Genomic DNA, 25,792 nt, shown 5'->3' on the forward strand with positions numbered 1-25,792 from the left:
GCACACAGTTTCTAGCAGCATACAGCAGTATTTAATGTGAACATTTTCCCTTTACAGAGCGAATTGAGTTTTCCAAGCCATAGGGGCAGGGAGCTGCCATGGGGAGCCCTAAGCCTTCCTGCTTTAGTTTAATACTTATTGACCCTCTCCTTCAGGCCAAGCTAAAGCTGGGTGCTGAGGATATGCTGATTTATACATGGCAACTGCAACACAACTTGGAAAATGTTATTGGGAGAGTTTATGGTACAAGGACGGGAGGTGGAGGGAATGGCATCTAACCCATCCCTGGAATGTCAGGACGTCTTCCAGGAGGAGGTGAATTCTGGAGAATAAATAGTAACCAGGCTGGTGTTTCTATGCAGATGAAACAACAGATGCAAATGTCCAGGGTGAGCGAGCCTGGGGATAGGGAATATGTATGCAGTCGAGCATGGTTAGAGTACAGAGAGGAGGCAGGGGAGGGTGGGCATTGAGAAAGGAGGTTGGGGAAATAAGTGGGGTCAGGTTGTAATGGGCCTTGGGCACACCTTAAACCTTGAGAGGTTTAAGAAGAAATAACTTACATGGATTTGCTTTAGCAAAAATCCTCTAGGAGTAGCATGGAGAATGGATTGGAAGTGGGCTGAGAGTGGAAGTAGGAAACCCAGTGAGGAGAAAGGAGGTAGAGGCGGTGAACCAGTCTGGAGATAACAAGGGCTGAGAGAAGTGGCTAGCTCTGGGGAAGGGGAGAGTGGATGGATTTGAAGTGAATGCTGGGTGGGGCAGAAAGGATGGTAAAGGAAAAAAAGTGCCAAAGTCAAGTGTCTGGCTGTACTCTTTCAAAGATGAGCTGGGGTACTTGTCTGCTCCCAAAGAAATCAAACCATCTACCTGTAGGCCAGGGCTATCTGTAGGTGAGACTGGGCTGTCACAGCAACAGAGCTGAGAGCTAGGCCCTTTCCTTAGCCATAAGAATTACATCACTGTGTAATTCTTACAGCGATCCTGACCAATGAAAGGAAATTGAAAACCTTTCCCTTCTCCTCACCATCCCCAAGTTCTGATAAATCTGGCCCTCCTGGGAGTCTGGCATCACCATTCAAAGATTTGAGTCAAACCCTGGAGCTGAAGGATTCTCTGGGAGTGTGATCAGTGGTGCTCAGCTGCAGGGAAAGGTGAATCTCTGCCTGAGATTTCTTCCACAGCTTCTGAATGCAGGGTCACATGGAGCCTCTGTTATCAGGATGACACTTGTTAGTGGGATCAGAGGAAGGACTTGTTGATGAGGGAATTGCCATGGTAATAATGTGGTTTGACTACAAAAGCAAAAACAGAAAACCAAAACAGTGCCAGTTCCCTCCCCACTCTACATCTGAGACTGATTTGTTAGTCAGTGCCTCTTTTGCCATCCTTTCTGGAAAAGCACAGAAAGTGTGAGGGAGATTCAACTTGTCTTCTTTATCTCTATTCTTGGTGGTCTTGCCATTTTTCCTCTCTCCTTTTGATGTCTTCCATGGCAGTCCTTAAGTCCCTCTTCTCTCTGGGTGTCCCAGACCAATAACTTATGAGACTAGTTTATGCTATAGTGTGAGCTACTTATGATTTGGTTTAAAATGCAAATATCTCTGGGAAGGGCAAATCGTAACATAAAGGTATAAACCTAATGGTAGTTGTGTGAGTTTTAGAAACAGATTTGGAGGGTTTTGCGAAGACCTTCCAATCACACTGCATGAGCAACAGCCTGGCCTCAGGATATGCCTTCTTGATTCTGGCACATTCCCGGAAGGAACTATGAGGTTTCTTCAGAAAGTCAATGAGGCAAATCGGAGAGGGTCTGTGTTTCCCTTCAACTTCATCCTGAGGATATGGATCCTAGGTCATGAGACCTTCCAGAGCCAGCAGGTCTCAGTGCAACTGTTTTTCTCTGCCTGAGATACTCTTTCCGATTTCTGAAACTTGACACTTCCGTCTTCATCTGATTCCTCTCCCCTGGGAAGGGGAGCCTTCCCAGATTCCACACATGGGTTTCCAGGAAGTTTGTTTACACCTCCATTAAACCTTTGATGCAAAACCATGTGGACATGTCTCCAGGTGTACATGACTGTGTCTTCTTCATGGGCTGTGAGCTTCTTTCTCAAGAGCAGTAGCCATTTCCTATTATTGTCTTTGCCTCCAGCAATTTTTAGCTCTTGCTGATAATAAGTGATCAGTAATTTATTGTTTGTTTCTTTTTTCTTTTCCTTTTCTTTTCCTGGGGAACTGTGTAAACAGTTGACTGCACTGTGAAAAGCTGAGTGTGATTTTATTTGGGAGCATGCCTCTGGTGTTTTTCAAGGCTATATTTTCATATTTATCAGGCCCTCACCAACTGGGGAGACCAGAATGAAAAAGTCACTATGTGTGTCTTCAAGGATCTCACAGTATCAGTTCAAACATAAATGTAAGAGGGTGAAAGTGTTGAAAGCATGGTTTTCTCTTCCCCCATGAGGATGGCCTTGTCCTGAAAATCCACCACTTGGGAATTGGCCAGCTCTGACTAGGTTGAGATCTCAGGGTCTGAGGAGGCTGTCAAGCCTCTGCCTCAAGTTCTTGAGCATAATCCCAACATCTGGGACATTAGCAACCTTCCTGTATGCCAAGAAAGTAGCTGGATTAGCCAGAGTCTGTCTTGACTGCCTCCTCCCTCCCACCCTGGGAATATTTGGAAATGTGTATGTGGAGGGGTATCGTTGGTAGTCAAAATGCTGTCAGAAGGCATACCAACACAGCATGGATGGAGGCCAGAGGTGGAAGTCCACTTCCAGCACCCTGGACAGTCTCATCCAAAGAGGAATCAACTCACCCCACATGGTAATCGTGCACTCTAAAACATAAGGCTACACAACAACCTTGGATCATACCAGGACCCCAAGAAGTCAAGGTTTTAGATAGAATTTTAATTTTTGAAGACCCAGTTGCTGCCTAAAGAAAATACATTTTCATTTTCCAAGGCCTACTTTGTATTAACCCACAATCAACACTCCTCCACGTTGGATTAATCTCTTATACTTCCATATTTGGAAACGAACTGTAAGGAAAATATCTTCAACCTTTTTTTCCTCAGGAAACTTTCTGACCTGAACACAGGTTCTGCTAAGTTGAGACTCTACTCAAACCATTGTCGCCGAAAAGACAGTGGCCTTGTAGTCACACTGTAGCTGTCCACTCTCTGCTTTGAACTTGTACCTCCCCTTCCCATTTTCCACAGGTTGTCATCTGCACAGAGCAACTGTGAACACCCTAGCCATGGTCATGGCCCAGTGGACCCCTTGTGCCTTGTTCTGGCCTGGTTTCCAACATCTTGGCCTGCTCCTATATGCACTAAGCTCTTAAGCTCCAGCTTTACCTCCCATATTTTGCCCTTGCTCAGGTTTCTTAAATACTCTACTTCTCCACATTGTGACCTTGGAGAGTTTCACCCAAAAAAGAATTATCCCACTCAAAATGGCAATCATGTCTCCACTGGATTTGCACTTGACTCTTAGTGGGATCCACTTCCTGTTTGACTGGAACCGCCCCCCACCACCAGTTCTGCACCATTACCCGACCAGTTCACAGTCCCAGAAGCAGGCCCTGGCTCACACAGTTGCCTGGCTTGGCCCCTGACGAGGGAGAGGGACTTAGGTGCTATCTGTGCCATCTGCTCGGAGAATCCTCTGTTCTCCGCTCTCATGTTGACTGATAGGGATACAGAAGGGTTTTGGCTCACAGCCCAACCTAACCCAGAGTCCTTCATAAAATGCCTGGAAAGTCAAGCTTTTATCATTCTAGCAACTCATCCCCTCTTAAATGCAGATCCGGGGGAGATGATGATATCAAGCAAATTAAAACTGAACTTGTTCTGAGATGACAGAGATTTCTGGGCCAGTCAGCTCAGTCCCTCAAGATCCTTTGGTGGGAACTGGCTGCCTTGGAGGATGGCCTGAGAGCCACCATTAGGAAAAAATATACTCAGGCTCTGCTCCTGAAGGTCACAACTTTGCCAGCCAAGCACTGAGTAAGCAATGACCTGCCCTACAAGAGCCATTTAAAGGAGAGAAGAAATATTCCCCTAGGTCCACACCCGGGCAAGGAAGGGCTTTATGTCAGGTGAAGAGAGGACCAGAACTCTCCTTCATTCTGAAGCTTTCTCTTTCATTTTTGGCCTCATTTTTGGCTCTTTCACTGAGGACAGCACATGTCTTAAGACAGGAAATTACCCTGGTGATTGATGGCTAGCAAATGCAATTAGGGCCTGTTAAGTGCTCTCCAAGGGGTGCCCTTCCAATGTGGCATTCCAGGTTTGGTGATCACTTAACGATCGTGCACCAAAGCCTCCTGGTAATGAAACATTTGTCTCTGTCAAGCTTTGGCCACCCGAACTTCCTGCTTCCTTTAGATGCAGAGAGGCTGTGGGCAAAAAAGTGGGAATGGAAGGTGGAGTGGGGAAGAGATAGAGTGGAGGCTAGGGAGCACTCCCGGCTTGAAGGAAGGCTCATCCCAACAAGAATGGGCCCACTTGGCCAAGAAGGACATTCCCAATATGGGGCCCAAACATGAATTGGGGGTTAGTGGGTGCCTTCAATGACTGAATTTCTATAATATTTGCTAATTATCCTAGTGCTCAGAGAAATAGAATTCCTTAATTCCACTTCCTTTGGTGCCTGGAAGAGATGACCAAAAACCTCAGCCCAGACTCTGCTGCCCTTGAGTAATTTGTATTCTAGCTGGGAAGGTCAAAAACACTGCCCTCAAACTTCCAGGCATCAGTGGATAACCCGGCCTCACACAAACACATGAAGGAGTACATTAAACATTGACTCATCTGTGGTGCTAACAGAAGGAAGGACAAAGGAGGCCATCTGGATCCTGTCTGCCTGAGCTCTCATTTCAGCTCTGCCACTTGGAAGTTCAGTGACCTTGAGCAAGTTACACAATCACTTTGTGTCTCAGTTTCCTGACTGTAAAATGGGGATAATGATGGAACTTTCCTTCTTAACTCTTTGTGAGGATTCTGCAGGTCAGTGCCCAGGACACCCAGGCCCTAGCCATGGCAGTGTCCACAGATGCCAGTCATTTCTTCCTCCCAAGGCCAGGGTTCTGACCCTTTTTAATGGCATGGTCCATAAAAAATATGGATTATGCCATAAAAAAGGCATGGTTGAAAAAATTCAACCAGCCTAGTGAAGCACACGAATCCTTCTCAAAATAATGGTATAAATGTATAAAATAAAATATATAAGATTACAAAGGAAACTGCATTTTTTATTGAAATATTGCTATCAAAATATTAAAAAACAGATTTGTGGTATAGTAATATATGTGTTTCTTTAATAACACAGTAAATAACTAGATCTGCTGGCAGGTCTAATAACTACTGTGATTCTGAAGTTAGTAATAAGCTTAAACAATATTTCAACATATCTGCAACAACTGTAATGAGATATAAAAATATCTGTGATTTCTATTGGTGAAAAACTATAGTTTCTGCTGATACTACTGTGACTTGCTGCCTACATTTAAAATTAGAGGAGCTGCTAAATTTTAGCTAGAGGTTGATGAAATTAAAGATGCAGTTTTTTCCGTATAAGTTCATGGACCCTCTGTGAACCCCAGGATAAGAACCACTGCTATAAAGCTTGATGAAATAATGCTTTCTAAATTCCATCCTTTCTAAAATTTTAAAATATTTATTTTCTCATTGCCAAAGCCAAATATAAACATTATACCAAAGTTAAGAAATACAGCTAACACAGTGAGACCCCGTCTCTACTCAAAATACCAAAAAAAAAAAAAAAAAAAAAAAATTAGCTGGGAGTGTTGGCGAGTGCCTATAGTCCCAGCTACTTGGGAGGCTGAGGCAGGAGAATGGCGTGAACCCGGGAGGCAGAGCTTGCAGTGAGCCGAGATCGCGCCACTGCACTCCAGCCTGGGCGACAGAGCGAGACTCCATCTCAAAACAACAACAACAACAACAACAAATAAATAAATAAATAAATAAAAAAGAAATACAGATAAAGCAGAAAAAGACAAAGATTTAAACACACCATCCAGAGACAGCCACTGTTAACATTTGGTATAGTAGTTTAACTGTTGAGACGTGGAGCTCGTTGCTAATCTATTTTTCATTCACTGAATCTGCTGCAGGTAGGATTATTAGATTGTAACTTCTTCACTTGGAGGGACATTGAGGAACAGGGAATGCTGATCACGGACTTCAGCAAAGAGCCAACTCTAAGCACCACAAATATAGGCCAGAAACTACATGCAGCCTCCTTTCTGGAAAAGGGCTTCTGCCCTTCTCAGCATGGCCCCTGTATTAGCCCATTCTCACTTTGCTATGAATAAATACCCAAGACTGGGTAATTTAAAAGGAAAGAGGTTTAATTGACTCACAGTTCCACAGATCAGGAAACTTACAATCATGGTGGAAGGGGAAGGAAACATGTCCTTCTTCACATGGTGGCAAGAGAGAAAAGTATCAAGCAAAGGGGGAAAAGCCCCTTATAAAACCATCAGATCTCCTGAGAACTCACTCACTATCATGAGAACAGCAGCCATGGAGGAAACTGCCCCCATGAATCAATTATCTCCACTTGGTAGCGTCCTTGACATGTGGGGATTCTTACAATTCATGGTGAGATTTGGGTGGGGACACAGAGCCAAACCATATCAGCCACTATAGGCAGGGCAAGCCAGTCTTTACCTTAGCAGCCCAGAAGCCAAGCCAGAATCCTGCAGCCCCTCTAGTACCAGCTGTCCCACAGATCTCAAATCTCTTGTTAGACCTGATGAATGTCTTGTCTGAATCCTGAATTATGAATAATGGAAATTGCTCACTAGATAAGGGATACCACTGACACCACTTAGAACCTGCCAGATACCCGGGTCAGAGCCCTGATGCACTTGGGCAGTGTGTGAGGACTCATCCAAATAATCCATTCAGAAATCATGAGAATGAGGTAGCACTAAATCTAGGAGGTGTGATACAATCTGCACAAACACACACATGTGTGTGGATAGTGACATTGTGCAGCCCTCTCCAAGGTGAGAAGGTAGTCTGACATATGTTCAGCTGTCCCAAGGAAACTCTAGAAGACTGAAGGCTTAGAATGGCTTGTCTAGTCATTGTCAAACAACTTCTGTGGAGAGTCCACCCCATGTGAATTCAGGATACAAGGGAGGCAGGCCCCAGCTTGCTTTCCTCAGCATCCATCAGGACACCCAACACTGTGAGTCCTCCAGGCATGGCCAGCCTCAGCCAGGATGGTCCATTGCTCTTGTGTGAGCATGAGGTTGTTGAGCCACCAACATAAGTTAGGGATTTGCTGCACCTCCTGGATGCAACTTCTAAAAGACTGAGGCCAATATCACTATGGCAACATTTAAAAAGTGCCTCTCTTCTCTTCTCCAGTTCAGACCTTAAAGCAATGTCTGTCTTCTGACCTCCAAACCAAGACCTTCCCTGGGAGGAGGAGCGGGGTGTTAATAAAATGCTGCTGGTACAGTCATCAAAATGTGACTGTGTGCTTTCCTGGAGGGACCCTGCAACCCCATGGTAGCACACCAAGCTTCCTCTATGCCTAGTTAAAGATCACCAACAAAGCTCCTGCATGCAAGGCACCACTCAATTTCAAAATATTTTTAATAAAACAATGTGGAAAGGGCAGCCTGTTCATTTTGATCCTCCACTGGGTCATTCAATTAAACCTGAGATTCTGGGAAAACTTGAACTCCCTGATCATATTTTCCATTAGTAATAATAATAAAAGATAATTATGGAATCTGTCTGTCAGCTATTCCAGACACCAGCACCTCCACTTAATTAACTGCTAATTAAGATATGAAAGAACTTCAGGATCTCTCACACATCCTGACTTTATTAAGCCTCAGCAAATCTTCCTCAGGAAACGAGAAACCTAAATAGCCAAGGCTGAGCCCTTCCCTGGATTTACAAAACAGGGTGGTGTCGGGTGAGTGGGGAGGAAGGCTGACTTTGAGGACTAGCCATTTAACTACAGCATTCAGTTGTTACATCATGACCCTGAGAGGAAAGAATGTGGGAGAAGGGAAAGGAACTAAGAAGTTTTGAGTTCCTTCCTTCTGCTGCACACTGAGCTGCGACTTTTACATATATTACCTAAGTAAATTCTCATAGCAACCCCGTAAAGAAATATTATTATTCCCATCTTACAGATTAGAAAATAAGTGCTTAGAGGGATTCAGTAAATTCCTTTCCAAGTCTGTGGCTGGTAGGAGCTAGGATTTGAGCCAAATGTTACACTTTTCATTTGTAGTTCCAGGTAGGTACAAGAAAGAGAAATGTCTTTTTCATTGTCTTTACCATTATTGACAAAGCAAAAGCGCAAAGCATTTGTGGCAGCTAGGCTTCAAGATGACCCCCAGTTGATCCTTGCTTTGTGGCATTCATACCCTTCTGCAGCTTTTTCCCTCATTAAATGGGGCTAACCTGCATACCAATAGAATCTTGCAGAAATGATGGTGAGCTTAGTCTTATAAGACACTGTGGCTTCCACCTTGCACTTTATCAGATTGTTCACTCTCGGGGAAGCTAGCCACCATGTTGTAAGGACACTCAAGCACGCTTGTAGAAGCCCACATGGGGAGAAGCTGAGGCCTCCTGCAATGACCAATATCACACAAACGATCCATCTTGGAAGCAGATCCTCTATTCCTACCAGGTTGAAGACTGCAACTTTCAACATCTTGGCTGAAACCTCATGAGAGACCCTGAGCCAGAACCACTCAGATAAACTGCTTCTGAATTCCTGACCCACAGAAATTATGAGATAATAAATGTTTATTATTTTCAACCACTGAGTTTTAGGGTAATTTGTTATGCATCAGTAGATAAATGGAGAATTCATGAACTTCTTACACTCTGCTGAATTGCAAAGCCTTGCCAATACCAGTGGGTCAGAGAAATCCCTCTAAGAAACATTCAAATTTGTATGCCTGAAAGTAGGAGTCTGAAATAACAGCCATTCAAGATCCCTCCTGGTAGGAAGCCTTGTTTATTTAGAAGCAGAATATGGGTTAGATCACCAACAGTTGCCTAAATTTCCCATTTTCACATTAAGATGACTAAGAACAACTTGAAGGTTGTTCACAATCTGATCCATTGTTCAGCAACCAACTGCTGTGAGAATTGAGAACAAAATGAATTGACCATACTTTGGGGTATTGGGCAATTTTGTCTATAGCTGATCAGCATCCTTGGGATCAAATATCCATTACTGGAACATCTCCAGCAATTTGCAGTACATCAACCAAAACCTTTCAAGCAACAAGGTTTATACTGGATGTCAAAAAGAACTGTTACTGTGAAGTCTGAAATCTCTGCAGTTTTTGATTGTTGGATCTCACCTGGCCCAGCAGGTGTCTTTCTTCTAAAGTCCATGACTCACCTAAGCCAAAGAGGACAAAAACACAAAGCCCTGGAGGAGAAAAATCTGTGATTGAGGTCAACAGAGTCTCTTGGGCTGCACTTTTTGGACTGTCCAGATCCTCAGCTCTTGCCTAGGCAGTCAGGGGCAGGGAGCCCATGCTACAAAGTCCAAGCCAATCCTCTCTGATGGCTGAAATCACCTGTGTTACAGAGGGGTCAGCACTTGATGAGGAAGGAAAATATAATGCACATTTTCTAGACATATTTCATAGGATGTTTTTTCCAAAGATGAGCTGTTGCAAGTTGACCCCAGATAATGCTGGGCACTGGAAAGGGTACATACAGATAAATGAGCAGGTTGCAGCGTGGACAGAAAGAACACACCCATTTACTGAAGCTGCTGGAGAGTCAGGTCAGCATGCTCTTTACTTTCGTGTATGTCTCTTGGGGTGCCACTTCCCCTCTCCCTTGGGTCCCTCTGAAACTGTGTAAGCTAAAAGGATTTGGGACCATGAGCCCTGTACCCCATATTTGTCTAAGCCAATGGTTTTGCCTCTAGAACTTGCTGCTGCAGGAATATATGACTACCTTGTGACACATCAGCTTCAAGAATGGCTGTGATAATAATCCTTTGCCTTGTCACCAGTTATATGAATCTATCTTAAGATAAGGCCTTTGTGTGATATCATTAGGGCTGTAGGACTTGTTCATCAAATTAAGTGGATCTACTAGTGAGGTAATGCATGTTATATCACAAGGGCCAGTATATGGGGTTCACGATGAGCTTCATTCTATCAGAGCAAGTGTGGTAATGACTTCAGGAAGATTGGCACACACACTCCACTTCAGTTTGGCAGTTGCTCAGCCAACAGTTGGAAACCCGTTTAAATAAATAAAACTGGTTAAGTGGAAAAGAGGACAGGACTGGAATACAGAAACCCCACATTCTAGTTCTAGTCCTCTAAATCACTTTGGAGGTGCATGCTCTGACAAGTTCCCATGTCCCTCTCCCTCAAAGACAGGAGCTCCTTGCAGGTGGTGGCTGTATCCTCTTCTTCATATTCCCGGTGCCTGGCATGGGCCTGGGTACTCACAAGGCTCTCAGTAAATGGTTGCTGCCAATGACTAAAAAAGTAAATAAGTGCACATATCCACATTCACTTATGTATATATGTGGTTAAATGAGCGTGAAAGGAAGTCTAAAAGGATGTACTCCATGCTGCCAACACCGGGGCTGAGGTAATGTGGATAGTGCAGGGAAGGAGAGGAGGTAGAGAGAGGCAAGCAATGGAGAAAAAAAAAAGAGAGTGCACTAAAAATTCTACATGTATAGTATAATTTTGTAAAAGTATGTGTATGTATGCATAAACAAATTAGAGGAAAAATGATGATGTTTGTATGTTAAGTCAAAGCAAGTTGCAGAGTATTTCAGTTAAAAACTATAAACAAAAACATCCCATATATCTGTTATATATGCATAATTAGGTTTAAATGAGCAAAAGGGAGGGTGTATATTTGGGTGCTTTGAGACACCACCCAACTGAGGCACTCAATTTTGCAGCTGCTGGGAGCGTTGGCTGCTGACAGCTCACAGCTGAGTCCCTTTTCAGGAATCACCACCAGCCAAAAAGAGCTGCTTTGCCGATCCTCTCCCTGGGGGCAGCCCAGAGCCAAAGACAGGCCGGTGTGTGTGGGGCCCTAAGACCTGGATCCTTTTTCAATGCAGGACAACTCCAATGTTCCCTCTGGCCAGTTCCACTTCCTGTACTTCCCCCAGGTGCCGTAGCCCTCAGGAGTAAGTCTCAGTAAGTCTTCTGTGTGCATATCCAGTCTCAAGCTGTTTCCTGGGAATTATGACACTGTGGAAGGATACTTACCAGTGTATTAAAATGTTACTTAAGGAACCGAGATTGGGAGAAACGATTAGCGTCTTCTGCATACATTTTTATATTGACTTTTTTAGTATAATAAGCATGTGTCACTTTTATAATTTTAGGAATATCAAATGAAGAACTTTAAAATGTAATAAACATGTTAGTTGAATGAGTGAATAACTGTGCCTACATCTAGTTGGAGAAATAGGTAACAATAAAATAGCATGTCAAAAGTACTCAGTGTTTTTAATAAACTGAAGTGAAGGGGATTTTCATAATATTTGTCATGACTTTTGATGTAGTTGGTTCAAAAGATATTGGACCAGCTTTCTGAGAGTGAGGTTAGCACCTCACAGAGGAGGATGAGGAAAAGAAAGGTCAGTGGGTGGAAGCACAAAGGAGGGGGAGTTGTAATTCCATGGAAGAAGAGATTTTCTAGTCTCAGAGCTATCTGCCCCCCAAATAGGCTGCAATCTGTGGGCAGCTACCATCTAAATTACACTGTCCAAAGAACCTGCGATTCTTCCATTTGGTTAGCAGCCAGATTAGAATTGGAAGAGAAAAATACCTGGCATTTATATCACCTGCAACACCTCCCAGTCCTGGGCCCTGGCAAACCCATTGATGACCAGTTCTTTCCCTGTGATGCCACCTCAGAATTATTGTCCCCACTCGCCAGGCAGCCACAGTGGATGCACTGGAGTATTCACTCAAGATGGAAAATGTTTGCCCTTCCAGAACTAAATAATCTTTACACTTCTTCCAATTCTGAGGTTTCATGAGGTCCTCCAGGGAAGGTTAATTTATTCACAGATATCTTAGATGAGCAAGCCTCTACCTCAGCCAAATGCTTACTTCTTCCTCTCTCAGATATCACCTGATTTTTGCAAATCCATCCTCTTGAAGCACCTATAAATGATATCCCTGAGGCTCGGTGTCCCATTTGGAGAAGGCTTAGCAGGGTTTGTGAGAAGCAAGCCCTTGAAGGCATAATTATCAAGCCACCGTGTTGACACATCCTTGGAAATTGTGTAGCGGAGGCCTGGCCGAAGATCTGCGTAGGACCCCTGGTTACAGAAGCTGACAAATTTGCTTACTCAGAAGGCTCTCACTTAACAATCGATGCCACTGCTTCTGTTGGAGGTTGTTCTAACCTGGGAGAATTACTTTGTTTTGCATGCATTTATTCCTTCTTTGTTGAACTTTTATGCACTGGCATTGTGCTTGGGACAGGAACTAAAGCAGTGAGAAAGTCGAAGACTCTGACCCTGAAGAGTTGGGAGTCCAGAGTGAGCATGGCACAAATAAAGAGGTTTATAGTACATGGAGATTTTCACAACATAGGAATGCTTAGAGTGCCAAGGACATTAAGGACATAAGAGGGGATCAGGTTGGGGAGGAGGTTTGTATGGGAGGCCTTTTGGAGGGAGTGTCAAGCATTTGTCATAATCAGATCAGCTAAGCATGTTATTACAGTCACTTCCAAAAACCTAAAGCACATTTCTGGATTTATAATCATTCTATAGATTTGTTTACCTCAAATATTTTCCTTTTTATTGAAAACTGTGAGAATGAATGAAAGAAAATCAATGAAATAAATGGAAGTCTCTGGAGAGAAAAAGCAACTAAGCAACAATTTTCTTTGCTTTGGAAATTCACATGGTGCACCTACAAATTTATTTTAAAGGAGATGTGGTACTTAGAATAGAAAGGGAAACCAGGGTTTCTTATTTTGAAACCATTAATGTATTTCTTCCCTCCCTTATTTCTGTTTCAGGTGGCTGTATCGTTTTAACGGCATAGAGGGCAGGTCTCTTTTGGAATTAGGATTAAAGAACGTGCAGTAAAGAGAAAGCATCGAAGACACCACCACAAAAGGTATTTCCTGTGAACATTTGATCATTCATCATTCCCATGGCCAGTCTGTGTCTTTCATATGTAACTGCATATTCCCAGGGATCTGAGACCTTTTGTTACTGAAACAACACCCTGGGGGCTAGTCTCCTTGAAATGAGGTAGTCAACAGCATTAGCTCCTCTGGGCTTCATGCAGTCTCTGAAAAAGCTGGAGAAACCGGGTACCAAGGCTTTGGCTTCTCATAAAATATTTCTGAATGCATTTCATGATGCAGTTGGTAATGAAAGTGTGTTACTGTGCTCAGTCCCTCCAAGAAGCCAGACTTGACTCCCAGTCTGCCCGTGCCTGCACTGGGCCCGCATGAGTCAGTGATAAATTATTCACCAGTCTCGCTCTAAAATTTCTGGAGTTCCAAAACCCCTAATAAAGTATTATGAAAAAATATCCATCTCTTTATCTCTATCCATAACTATATGGCTGGAGGAAAAACCTGTCGTTTTATTTCCTTTAATTTAAAAGCTTTCCTAATTCCTTTTTCATACCACATATATATGTCTAAAGAATTTTCAGGTTGAAATAATAACCTCTGAAAAATGGTCCACAGGAGAAGGCTCTTAGGATTCCTAGAGTTGGCAGGCACAGTGAATATTTTGCTCCTTTAATAACTTTCCATGGCACTCAAACTTGATATACTGAACTGGGAACTTTTCAAACAGGTGTGGCCCTTTTTTATTGCACAAAACAATAATATAGCCACCAGTCTTCTCTCTGTATTTGTTATACAGTTTGTTATACAGCTTAGGTTTGTTGTGAAAAGTTTGTTCGGGAGCTCATTTTCTTCCTTAGACTCACTATAGTCTCAGTATCCATCATGCTCCTCTACAGATTTAAGGCAAGTCTTTTCTGAAGCCCCATGTTTGAATCAGCCCAGAACACCCTCAGTGGCAGCCTGCCTTCCTTGGGGGCACTTGACTACAAAGTACCCCATGCCATTTAAAACACCTTCGAACATTCCAATTCACAAGAGACATCATCACATCACGCTGGCTATCAACCATTCACGCTTAAGGGAGAATTGGTTAATTTGTTGCTTCTAGGATACCAGCTGGTTCAGATCAAGTTCTCTGCAACCAAGCAGACATGGAAGGTGGACCAGGGTGTACCAACGGCTAAGGTTGCCTGTCGCGAAAGCAACACTGGCAGTGTATTACAATGAAGACATTTTTACTGACTGCACTCTGCTCAGGGAAAGCACTTGTGTGGATAAAAGAATATTTGACAAACCCTGCTGATTAAATCTCAAAGCCACCTCCTGGCACAGAGGGCAGTCCATCTTTCCTGGCCAAGCCTGTCACATGTGTCTGAACCACCTCACAGGAGAACATAGCTTGTCCAGATTAGTCCCCTTCCCCACACACTTACAAATCACTTTTCACTAGCATGGCTTGGTGTTGGAATTGCAGGAGTTACCAAATAGGTAGGCAGCCAGGTCCCCTCATGGCTCCTCGGCAATTCAAACCCAGGTGCTCACAGGCTGGCCTGAACTGCCTTGCTTGCCTGCTTCTATCTCACCTTCATTTCCCATGCATTCGAAGCAGCTTATTTTAAAAGCTGATTAGATGAGCCCTTAATAACATTAGAATTTAAATGGTCCCAGATAGGTTTTCAGCTTCTTGCCAAATTGAGATAAATGTGATATTTGGGGAGTTGAGCTCCCAGCTTCAAGCCTGTTCTGTACTGGAGACAGGTTTTGAAGTACCGTACTACCTTCTCCCGTTTTGCAGCCTAAAACTGGGTTTGTGTGTGTCCATAAGGTACCCTTCATCTCTAAAGGTCTGTGATTCTCTGTGTAGATATGTCTCCATGATCATGCATTTTCAAAAAATGGTAATCTGGGGGAAGGGGCCCAGGACAGAGTTCTGTCCTTCAATTGTGATAATCTATGGAATAGCTTCACTCTATACCCCCACACCTTATGATAACTTTCAGTTCCAGACAATAACCTTTATTGAGCAACTATTATTTAGCCATTTACTTTGATATTAATGCTGTTAGTACCTGACTTTGGCTGAGAATAATGTAAGATAGTCAGAAATGTGAATGTTTCACTTTATGAATATGTTCAGCACCCTCTGTAACTCTTATGGGTGGGTTCACTCCCAAAAAGGAAAAACACACTTATCAAGCCAAATAGATATAGCCTTTCAACTTAATACCCTTCTGTCAGATTTTATAAAAATAAAAGCAAAATGGGAAAGGGGAATTTAAAAAAAAACAAGCAAAAGTGGACATAAACAAATGGTTCAATGTTTAGGTAAATGTATTCTTACAGACAAACAAACCGAGTTATCTGCTTGCTATATTGCCCCAACCAAACTAGGCACCTGGCTATCCCCAGAATTAAATCTTGAAACTCCTAAAAACACGATTTGCCCTTCTGGATATGGGTGGTCATGAAAGAGGTGTCCCTGAATTTAAGCTTCTTTGTGAAATGCTTAAAAAATGTAGCTGCTCTTACAGACTTTCAAGAGAAGCTAAACCTTGAGTTTAACCCTTGAGCATTAGCACTCAGGTGGGGAACGACTGCCCACCATATTTCCCTGGAGGGATGTTAAGGACTCCAAGGAGCCAGGTAGGTGAAGGAGGGGACCTGGGGCTTGGGCATCGCTGTGGGCAAACCCACTTTTCCTGCACTGGCCCTGCCAGTAGTCCAAAACTCACCCCAGATTTCAGGGACTCTTGAGGGGTTTCAGGAGGAAATGACTTGTAATCCATTTAAACTATGGCTTTGATCAGAAACTACAGTTAGAGTGTAAATGTCTGCTTTGCTGCGTGGTAAAACCAGGTTGAGGAGGCTGAGCAAAGTACAACTCCAGAATTGCAGTGTTTGACTCTATGCCAAACCTCTGATCAGTCAGAGCTCAAATGGCTGTTCCCTATGTGTATTAGTCTGTTCTCACACTTCTGTAAAGAACTGCCTGGGACTGGATAATTTATAAAGGAAAGAGGTTTAATTGACTCACAGTTCAGCATGGTTGGGGAGGCCTCAGGAAACTTACAATCATGGCAGAAGAGGAAGCAAACACGTCCTTCTTTACATGATGGCAGGAAGGAGAAGTGCCAAGCAAAAAGGGAAAAGCCCCTTATAAAACTGTTAGATCTCAGGAAAACTCACTCAACATCATGAGGATAGCAGCATAGAGGTAACCGCCCACATGATTCAAGTACCTCCCACCAGGTCCCGCCCATGACATGTGGGAATTATAGGAACTGCAATTCAAGATGAGATTTGGTTGGGGACACAGCCAAACCATATCACTATGGAAGGGGAAAGAGGAGTATCAGAGGAGGTCTTGGCAGAGCCTCCAGGCCTTGGCCCACCCACGTCTCAGGAAATTAAGCATTCTGTGCCATTGTGACAAGGCTGTCATTAAGACCATATTATCTAACAGGCGACTGCTTGTCCAAGTACCTTCCTAGTACTTCTGTTTGCTCTCAACATCTTATGGTTTACATGTGCAAAATGTAATGGCATTGGATGCATCAACTGGCAGTTTACATGCAAACTCACCTCCTCCTTCGCTAAGCCTGGAGCTATAAAGAGCTTGCTCAGTTTCACTCTCCTTCTCAGAATGCTTCTGTGCAATCATCCTGCCCAACTTGCTTTTGTCCTGTCTCTGGAGAGAAAGGGTTCCTCCTGGCCACAACTAACTCTTCCAATGAGTCCTTGGTCTCTTCCTTACCCTTCTCCTCTATAGCCTGATCCACCCATTGCTGTCCTTTCCTCACTTGCATTTTCTCTCACTCTCTGTAAGTTCTTTTTCTTCTGCTTGTAAACAATACTTGGTCTCCATTAAAACAAACAAACAAAAAGCTTTCTCTTGATTTCCTGATTCTCTCTCTCTTTCTCTTGTCCTGGATTCCAGGGAAGAACATTCTACATTCACTTCTCACCATTTACTTATCCCTGAATCCTATGGAAAGCAGTGCATCCTACCTACCCGTGCAACAAATTCAACATAATTCGGCAGACATGCATGTAGCATATACTAGGTGCCACACCCAGTCTGGACTCTGAACACAAGGAGGACACACTCTAACAAGGAAGGGAAGGCATGCCTCCCTCATGCCTAACTACGGTGTGATAGTGAGATGGTGAGGCTATGCACTATAGAGAAGCAGGGTGGGAATCATTAGCCCTGTCTTGGGGGAGGGGGCAGCAAGGAAAGTGTCAAAGGAGTTCTCCAGCAAATGGGGGACCCAAGAAGAGAAACGAGAAAAAGAGAGAAGAGGGAGGCCAGTCCAGTAGGAGGAGCAGCATGGGCAAGGTCATTGAGATCGTGGGGCCAAAGCAGCCTGACGTGTAGAAGGTGCTATGTACATGGCAGGGAGGCAAGGAGTATTGAGGCTTCACAGAATGACAGACATTTAGACTTTGAGTGGAGATCCTGAGAAACTTTAACCCTTTCTTGCAAACAATGGGAACAATAGAGGGTTTAAAGGCAGGAGTGACATGATCAGGTTGCCTTTAGAAAGATCACTCAGGACACAGCAATTAGAGGGGCAGATGAAATAGGAAGTTGCTCTAATAGTCCAGATGAGAGGTGATACGGACCTCAACCAAAATAACCTGTGCTAGGGATGGAGAAGAGGGGATTCTAACATAATCTCCTCCATTCTCCATGAATCCACCCAAACAGATGTTATCTCTTCTACACTAAACCCTCAGAGCATGTATTGTACTTTTTCTTACTGTGCTTATTCAACTTGTATTGCAGTCATTTGTGTATTTCTCTAATGTTCCTTATCAAGTTGTATCTTTGTCTCCCTTTCCTCAAATTACAGTACCTTTCTCACAATAAGAGCAGAAGAAAAGGTTATTTAGTTGAATTGAATTTTCAAGGGCTTCAAACCATGAATAATTGAGGAATCAGCCATGTATAAGTGCTCATCATTTGCATAATTGTGTAAACAAGCTTATAAATTTATTTTTATTTTTCACATTATTTTTGTTATCCCACAATGCCCCACTACCTTTGCAGTTCTTCAGGTTTTGGGGAAATAGTAAACAAGTATTCTCTAATACACACAAGTGACAGAGGCGCTGCTGGATTCTCACCTCCCCAGTCAAGGGAAGTGGTTGAAAGGAGAGAACAGATGATTGCATTGATTGAATATGAAAACCATATACAAATATTGAGAAATATGCTGTCTAAAGAGACAGAGAATTGCAGAGCATGCTGCATGATGGGACCCACGTGCAGAGTCCCGAAGGTCAATGTGCAGATACAAATTGATTAAGCTAAGTACTTACTGAAATTGCTTTCCAACATACAGATGAGAATTGATCATAGGCAGGACCCGTATTTATGATGAAAAAGCTTTATAAAATTATCCATTGGTATGCCATAAAGACAAATTTAAATTGTCTGGATTTCCCCAAATGAAAGTATCTATATTGTTAACAAATATGTCATAACGAGTGAACCAGAACTTACAATTTTGTGAACGAGTTTCTTTATGTGTGGACCTAAATGGCCTCATAACAGCTTTATTTTTTGGGGGGGGGGGCATCTTTTTACAACCCTGAGGTTAGCCTCTCTGTCTCATGCCAAACCAAATGATTCTTTTTTTTCCTCCAGTACTACATACTGTGTCAACTTCATTGTTTTGCCTACAGATTGTAGTTTTGCATAAGTTCTATTTAAGAAAGCAATTTTTTTTAATTTTTTATTTCCATACGTTATTGGAGAACAGGTGATGTTTGGTTACATGAGTAAGTTCTTTAGTGGTGATTTGTGAGATTTTGGGGCACCCATCACCTGAGCAGTATATGCTGCACCCAATTTGTAGTCTTTCATCCCCCATCTCCTTCCTACGCTTTCCTGCTGAGTGCCCAAAGTCCACTGTGTCATTCTTATGCCTTTGCATCCTCATAGCTTAGCTCCCATTTATGAGTGAGAACATACGATGTTTCAAACCAAAAGACTCTGATTGGCCATGAGTTAGCCCTATCTACTGTGGTACCCGAGTTTTCACTCTTAGACACAATCCCTAGCTCCTAGGAAACTAGGAGTCAGAAATCTTCTAAGCCCACATGGCATCCAGCACACTTAAGCAGTGGCTTCGAGTGCCGCCAGCCTGTGGCATTTAGGCAGGAGAAAAAAAAAGGAGAAGTGGAGTGAGGTGGATAAAAGGAAATGCAAGGCAGCTAAAGGAAAATTAAGAGAAAGGAGTAGAAGGCATAGTTAAGCAAGTCTTTGTTGAGTAATTTTTGTGTCAAATATAAAAGTATGCATCACAGTCCACACAAAAGAAATATGTATCATGCTTGCTGCACTCCAAGGGCTAAGAATTTATCCAAGAGGGCAATTCTAAACCCAGGAAACAAACAAAATAGCAGTGCATGACAATATAATCAAGCCCTAAATACTACTTCCTGGCATTGGCTGTGTTATAGTAGTGAAAGCAGAAACAGGGCAAGTGTCACAGGGTTCATGGGAGTGGAGGAGACCAGAGAAAACCTCATGGGAAAGGCCACAAGCATTGAGCTGGGCCTTGAAAATAGAGGTGATACAAACCCAGGAAGGCCAAATGAGCATGACACCTCAGGCTATGAAAAAAAGTAAGAGGAAAAAAGTAAGAACAAAAGGAGGAGGCGAAAGAGAAGAGAAAACAGAAAAAGTTTCTGAGGTTGTTGATGGTAGAGCAGCTACCACTCACATCTCCCTGGGCACCTGTGCCAACCCTTGGATTGCCTTGGCCAAAGACCAACAATTTAGAGACCGAAAATATTTCTGTGGTCCCAGTCATCTACGCAAAATTGGACCAGAGCCAGTCGGGTTTTGTTGCCTCAGTAATCACAAAGTGAGGCATCTTTTTCCTCATGTTTACTTGAGAGGAATGCTGTTTACACTGAAAACATCACACCCTTCAGAGTGACCATTGACAACTGAATTCTCATATGACTAACAATTGGGTGTAAAGAACCCTCAGAAGCTCCACAACAAATGAGATGGCTTCATTAGCTGGAGGTTCTAGGAGGCTCTGTGAGAAATGAAGAGATTGGTAAAGTAAGGACAATATATTAAATACATTTCGAAGGGTTCTATGGAGAGCAGGATATCACCAACAAAATGTGTTTTGATTGGCACAGTGGAATCTTCCTGCCCCTCAAATTACTCCCCATCCCATCCTCATCCCCACCCAAATTTTAAGAAAAGGACACAAACTAACAAATGAGTAACACCGGTTCTGCCATGTTGTCTGAAATCCTACTATTTGAGGTATGTTCTTGTCAAGGTGTTGCCTCTTCCAGATTTCCCTTCAGAAAGGTAGGTGTCCTCTGAGAGACTTGTTTATCCATAGTGGAATGCTAGTTATGTTAGTAGAATTTCTGTCTAAGGACCACAGAAGGAGGAAAAAGCAGAGAAGAGGAGAAATAAGGATGAAACGAGAGGGAAAAATAATTTTAGAACATGGCACCCTGCTAGGAAAGGCAGGATTGAGGGTGGTGGATGCAAGTGGTGAATGTGGATGGCTAATGAGGAGAAGAAGGGGAGAAAATATAGCCAGAAGCGGGGAGAGAGGGAGAGAGAGAAAGAGAGAGAGAGAGAGAGAGAGAGAGAGAAGAGCAGGAAAATCACAATGCAACAAAGCCAGAATCAAACTCTGTATCCTTGGCTATGTGGCCTGGAGCAGCCCTGACTGATTGGATAGCTCCAACATTAAAGTTGGACATATTCAAGTGCCACCTGAGAAGGCTCAGCATTGTTTAATATGGAAAAACAGAGCAGGGCTATTTGTGAAGTTGGCCAGGTGGCAGGGTGAATATACGAGTATGTGGCTAAGTCCAGCAGTGGCAAAACCACAGCAAGTTGTTTGTTAGGCTTGAGGAAGAAAATGCCTGGAAATCAGCCCCAGTGCAGAACAACTGTGGCCATGGGCCAAGGGAGTGCCACGCTTCTCTGCTGAGTCAGCAGATAACAATAAAGCTGGGAGATGATTTAAGAATTGTAATGTAAGGATTCTGCCAGAACTCTGTTCATCTGATACCAGAATCACAGACCCATCAAATGTTCAGTCTAGGACTTTAGAGCTCATTCTACCTCAACCCTCATTCTCAAGCTAGGGAAAAAATGGAGTCCTGAGAGGAGTTAAGATTTATCAAGTGCTTTCTATATGCTAAGCACTTTTTGATTACTTTATGTTTATTCGCTCATTTACTTCTCCTAACAACCAACAATAGTAGGAAATATTACTATCTCCATTTTATAGATAAGAAAATCTGTGCAGGAAAGCTTAATAATTTGCATGAATTCAAACAACTTAGTAAGTGGAAGAACAGGGATTTGAACCCAAGTAGTTTGAGTCCAGGGCTCCTTCACACAAGCACTACCCTGAATGATTTATCCAAGACCATACAGCCAGACACCAGGAAGGAAATCAGGCAGCCTTTTGTAAGTTGAATCTTGTCACTTCCAAGTTAGGGTGTAAATATCACTTGTGCAATGATGAAAGCATGTTAGGGGAGAAGTCACAATAGTTTTGGTGGCAAAGAGACCACTATTCCTTGTGGGAGCTGAGGGCTATTCTGAAAGGAAAGCAGGGCACCCCGGTAGAGCAACCTATCTCTCCTTCATCAGAAGAGGTAATGAATTGTAATGGAGCCACTGCAATTGAAGCTGTGATAATTATTGTAATAATGGCCAAGAAATGGAAGAGCAGATGCATCTCTCCATGAAGAGGAAGAGCTTGAGGTAATGAAATGGTAAAGAGTATATTGATGAGGTTTTGATAGTGATCAGTGCAACAGCAATAGACTGCAAGTGTAAAGATAAAGGAAGCATGGTGATGCATTTTTGGTCCTTCAATCAACCACACCTGCTGAATGCTAACTTTGTCCAGATGCTAAGTGCTCTTGGAAGGAAATGAGGTCTAGTCCACCATGAGCTCAAAATTTAATGGATAACATGGGACAATTGTAAACAATTTCCTTCCCCTGAACACACACACTGGAAGATCAGAAATGCCGGTATGCACTGCAGTTATATTAGTATGGTCTTGAATTGCCTTAAGGAAGACATTGGTAGTTAGAATTCTTAGAGTCAGAGCGGTAACTGTAACAGAGGACTGTGTTTGTGTCTTTAAGATGAGGATTATTACTGTCTGGCTGTTACAGAAAGAGAAATGAGGATGAAGGAGTGAGTTGTAAATAAGAGTGACAATGGCAATAGTGAAATTGCTGTAGAAAGTGGCAGAATTTTGTAGTTAACATGATTTGGTGAAAGAAAAGAAGGGAATTCTAACATTAATGGAGATGTTGGACTACATGTCCAGTGTATAATAGAGATGCCTGTAGCTTTATCAAAGGTGGCCAGGTTCTTGCATGGCAGAGGGGTGGATAAAGACATTGAAATTTGTTATGGTAGCAATTATGATTGTAACTGAGGTAATAATAAAGATAATGGACCTGTAATTGAAAAGCTGGTGGCTGTAAAGGAGAAGGTGAGGGCAACCGAAATGTAGAGGGGGCGATAAGGGAGGTAATGGTGGCTATGTGAAAGATAATGGAGTTATAATGTAGATGATGCTAAGAGGTAATGGAGTTATAATGAGGTGATGACTACAGAATGGGGGGGAAAAGATGATCATCTTAATGGCAGCAAGAAGGACTGTGTGATACAGGTGAGAATTGTATGCAGGGCATTCATCATGACAACTAGAGCTGTAGGTGACCAGGAAAATAATGAACAGCTACACCCAAAGTTCTCGTTACAGCAGGAGTTCTAATGGACCCTGGAATATGATAATGACATTAATGGAAAAGATGATGACCCCATGAAAATCAGGAGCCTTGTGATGGTATTTAGGACTGTAGGGGGAGACATGAGAGGAGGAATGGGGATGGGATCGAGGACAGACCTGTGTGGACATATTTGTGTGTCCCAAGACTGCACAGTCTGAGAGACGTTCACTAGACCTGGCCCTGTGGGTGACTTGGCTTAATGCAGCTGCTCTTGCTTGTACAAGGCATTTGTTGTGCATGAGCCAATCCAGGATGAACAGACCTAGCAGAAGCAGCAATTCAAGCTTGCAATCTAAATTTTGTTCTTAAGTCATGACAATACACATGATTACAGATGTGTAAACACAACTGCTTACAGAAGTATTATATTTCAATGTAATATCTGGGAAATCTGTGAGTTTTCAGAAGAAGTGAATGAATGAAGGGGATATTTATTTATTTATTTATTTACTTAAACCATCAACACTCCTCCTAAGTAGAGAATTAGAAGCTTGTTTCTCCAAGGCTCTGCAGTTCTTTCTTGTGCTTGTCTAGCACACTGGGCTCTGGGAAGGAACCTAGGGAATGGGTATGCACTAGGATCTCCAGTGCTGCTGGTGTTTCCGTGCTGAGCAGCCTAGAAACATGCACAGTGGGTAGACTAGCTAAAAACAGACAAATGATCCCAGACCCACATCACACATGTGGAGATGTGAGCAAGACACACAGCAAATAAAGGGATCAGAGTTAGCTAAAGAAACTTATCATCTGTGCAAGGAAGTGTGTATGAAACACAGGTTCTCTGCCTCTGGGACCTAAATGCTACCTTTTTGACTAACTATACTAAAACCAAAACCAACAGGACAGCTTTTACAAAAATACAGATTCCTAGGTCTCACCTCATGGCAAGTCCAATTCTATCCGTGGGGACTGGCCTAGGAATCTATATTTTAAAAAATTCCCATGAAATTATTCCTTTTTTTCAACTGCCTAAATGCCAACCTGTGCCCCTTATAAGGAGAAGATTAGGGAAGAGGTAGGGAAGGCATATTTCCTGGGAGTAGGACAAACCAAACTTTTGAGATCAGTCCTCACAGTGGGATATGGGTAGAAATAAATCATCCTCCACCTGCCTATTCCTCCATCTGCACATGGGTGTACTTTTCCCCTGTGAAGTCACACAATTGACTTACACAGTCTCCCAGAAAAGAACTCCTAGAATACCACTATGGCGATAGGCAGCACTGAGCCACAGGCCCCTATTTTTTTCTGGAATATAAAGATAAAGCAGTACAGGAGCTGAAGCATATGTGAGAAGAGCAGAGGAGGAAATGTTGGGGGGAGGTAGGGGAAAGTGTCCAGAAAAGATATTTCAGCACCTCTACTTGTGGGGATGGATATGGATTTAGAGGTGAGGGGTTGGCACCACTATGCTGTATTTGAAGGTCTCTCTCTCTCTCTCTCTCAGCTTTCAGATGTACTAATTTGTGCTTCAGAATTCTCAGGGATTAAAAAGTGTCAAAATCATGAAAATATTCAATTTATGTCTTGGGAAGTACAAGTTATCTCTGTCCTTATATGACATATAAGTTGTGCACATGTCCACATGTTTATTCTTCTATCAACAAAGAAAACAGGTATAATTACTAAAAAATGCACTACAAATAAAATGTATTTTTTCAATTTCTGAACAAAATAATAGAATATTTATTAATAGATAGTGCCCTAATTCTTCCTGTTCCCTCCGACTCAAACTCTTAAATCAGCAGCTAACTGAAAGATCCTAGCATACTGCCATAGTCACTTCGGAAAAGCTCAGGTCCTGCTGGCATCAGTCTGCCTGGATCTTTTTCAGAGAAACAGAAACCCAGAAGGGAGTGGTGAAGTTCAACCCCTGCTTGATCCATATGGGAATGGTTCAAGCAATTAGATTGAGGGTGTGTCAGGGAGCGATATCATGAGCACGGTCATTTCTCCCTCTCTCCTTGGTTCCCAACCTTATCAGGAAGTGGACCACACAGTCCCTTAGAAACCATTCCTCATTTTTCCAGGATGCTGACCCACCACTTGAGAAGTGCCACTTTCCTCCTGGGCCACGCTGTCATTTGTTAGCTGCTAATCATTCATTAACCTTCCAGGTACCTTGCGGAAACCAGGACCTTGCCTCATTTGCAAAGGTGGTTCACTGAGTCCCCCTTTAATAAAATTACAACTTCAGGAAACAAATCATTTGTATCAAATACAACCCCATGGCTTCCTCTTATGTTAATCATTTCAGGCAGGTGCTATTAGGTAATTCAATCACTACGTTACAGAAAGCCACTACTGAATTAACGAGGAATAAACTTGAATTCTGAATAAGAAATTTTCTGAATAAATGGTTCTGAATAAAAAACCAAGAGCCAAGCCTATAATCACAACAGACAGCAACAATATAAAATTGGATATTAAACAGTTCTCACATCCATCCATTCTTAGTCCACAAACTCTTTTGGAGCCTAAAGAACATATTGCAGCCACCAACAAGAACCTTCCACGTTTGCCACTTTCCTACTATTTTCTTCATGCTTTTTCAAGTGAGCTGGATACATTTTGAAGCCCTCATCCCAATTTAGAATACACTTTAGTTTAGTCCTAAGGTGAGTCTTTCCTTAAAAAGAGCATCCATGCCTGTAGCCCCATTCAGACTCTGAAATTCCCTTTGTTCCCATCTGGCCTACCTGCATCCAGACTCCCTCCTGTCAGGACACTTTCCCCACAGCACGCTGGTGGCTGTTCACTTCCCTGCCTAACACTCACTAACCATTTTCACTGTTCTCACTTTCTTAGCAAGGAATGCACAACAATTCGGGACCAGGCTTGTCTTTC

The 25,792-nt window shown here is 42.8% G+C and overlaps 1 protein-coding gene across 3 annotated transcripts in view; it reads left to right on the forward strand.

The window, feature by feature from the left end:
- TNR (tenascin R) overlaps positions 1 to 25,792 on the forward strand; it is a 432,923-nt gene that overhangs the window by 207,488 nt on the left and 199,643 nt on the right. For all 3 annotated transcript variants that reach the window (XM_004027943.5, XM_055366472.2, XM_063710667.1), the window contains one exon: positions 13,058 to 13,158. The gene's annotated coding sequence lies outside the window, so the exon portion shown is untranslated. The remainder of the gene's footprint in view (positions 1 to 13,057; positions 13,159 to 25,792) is intronic.

Source organism: Gorilla gorilla, chromosome 1 (genome assembly GCF_029281585.2).
Source record: "Gorilla gorilla gorilla isolate KB3781 chromosome 1, NHGRI_mGorGor1-v2.1_pri, whole genome shotgun sequence".
NCBI lineage: Eukaryota > Metazoa > Chordata > Mammalia > Primates > Hominidae > Gorilla > Gorilla gorilla.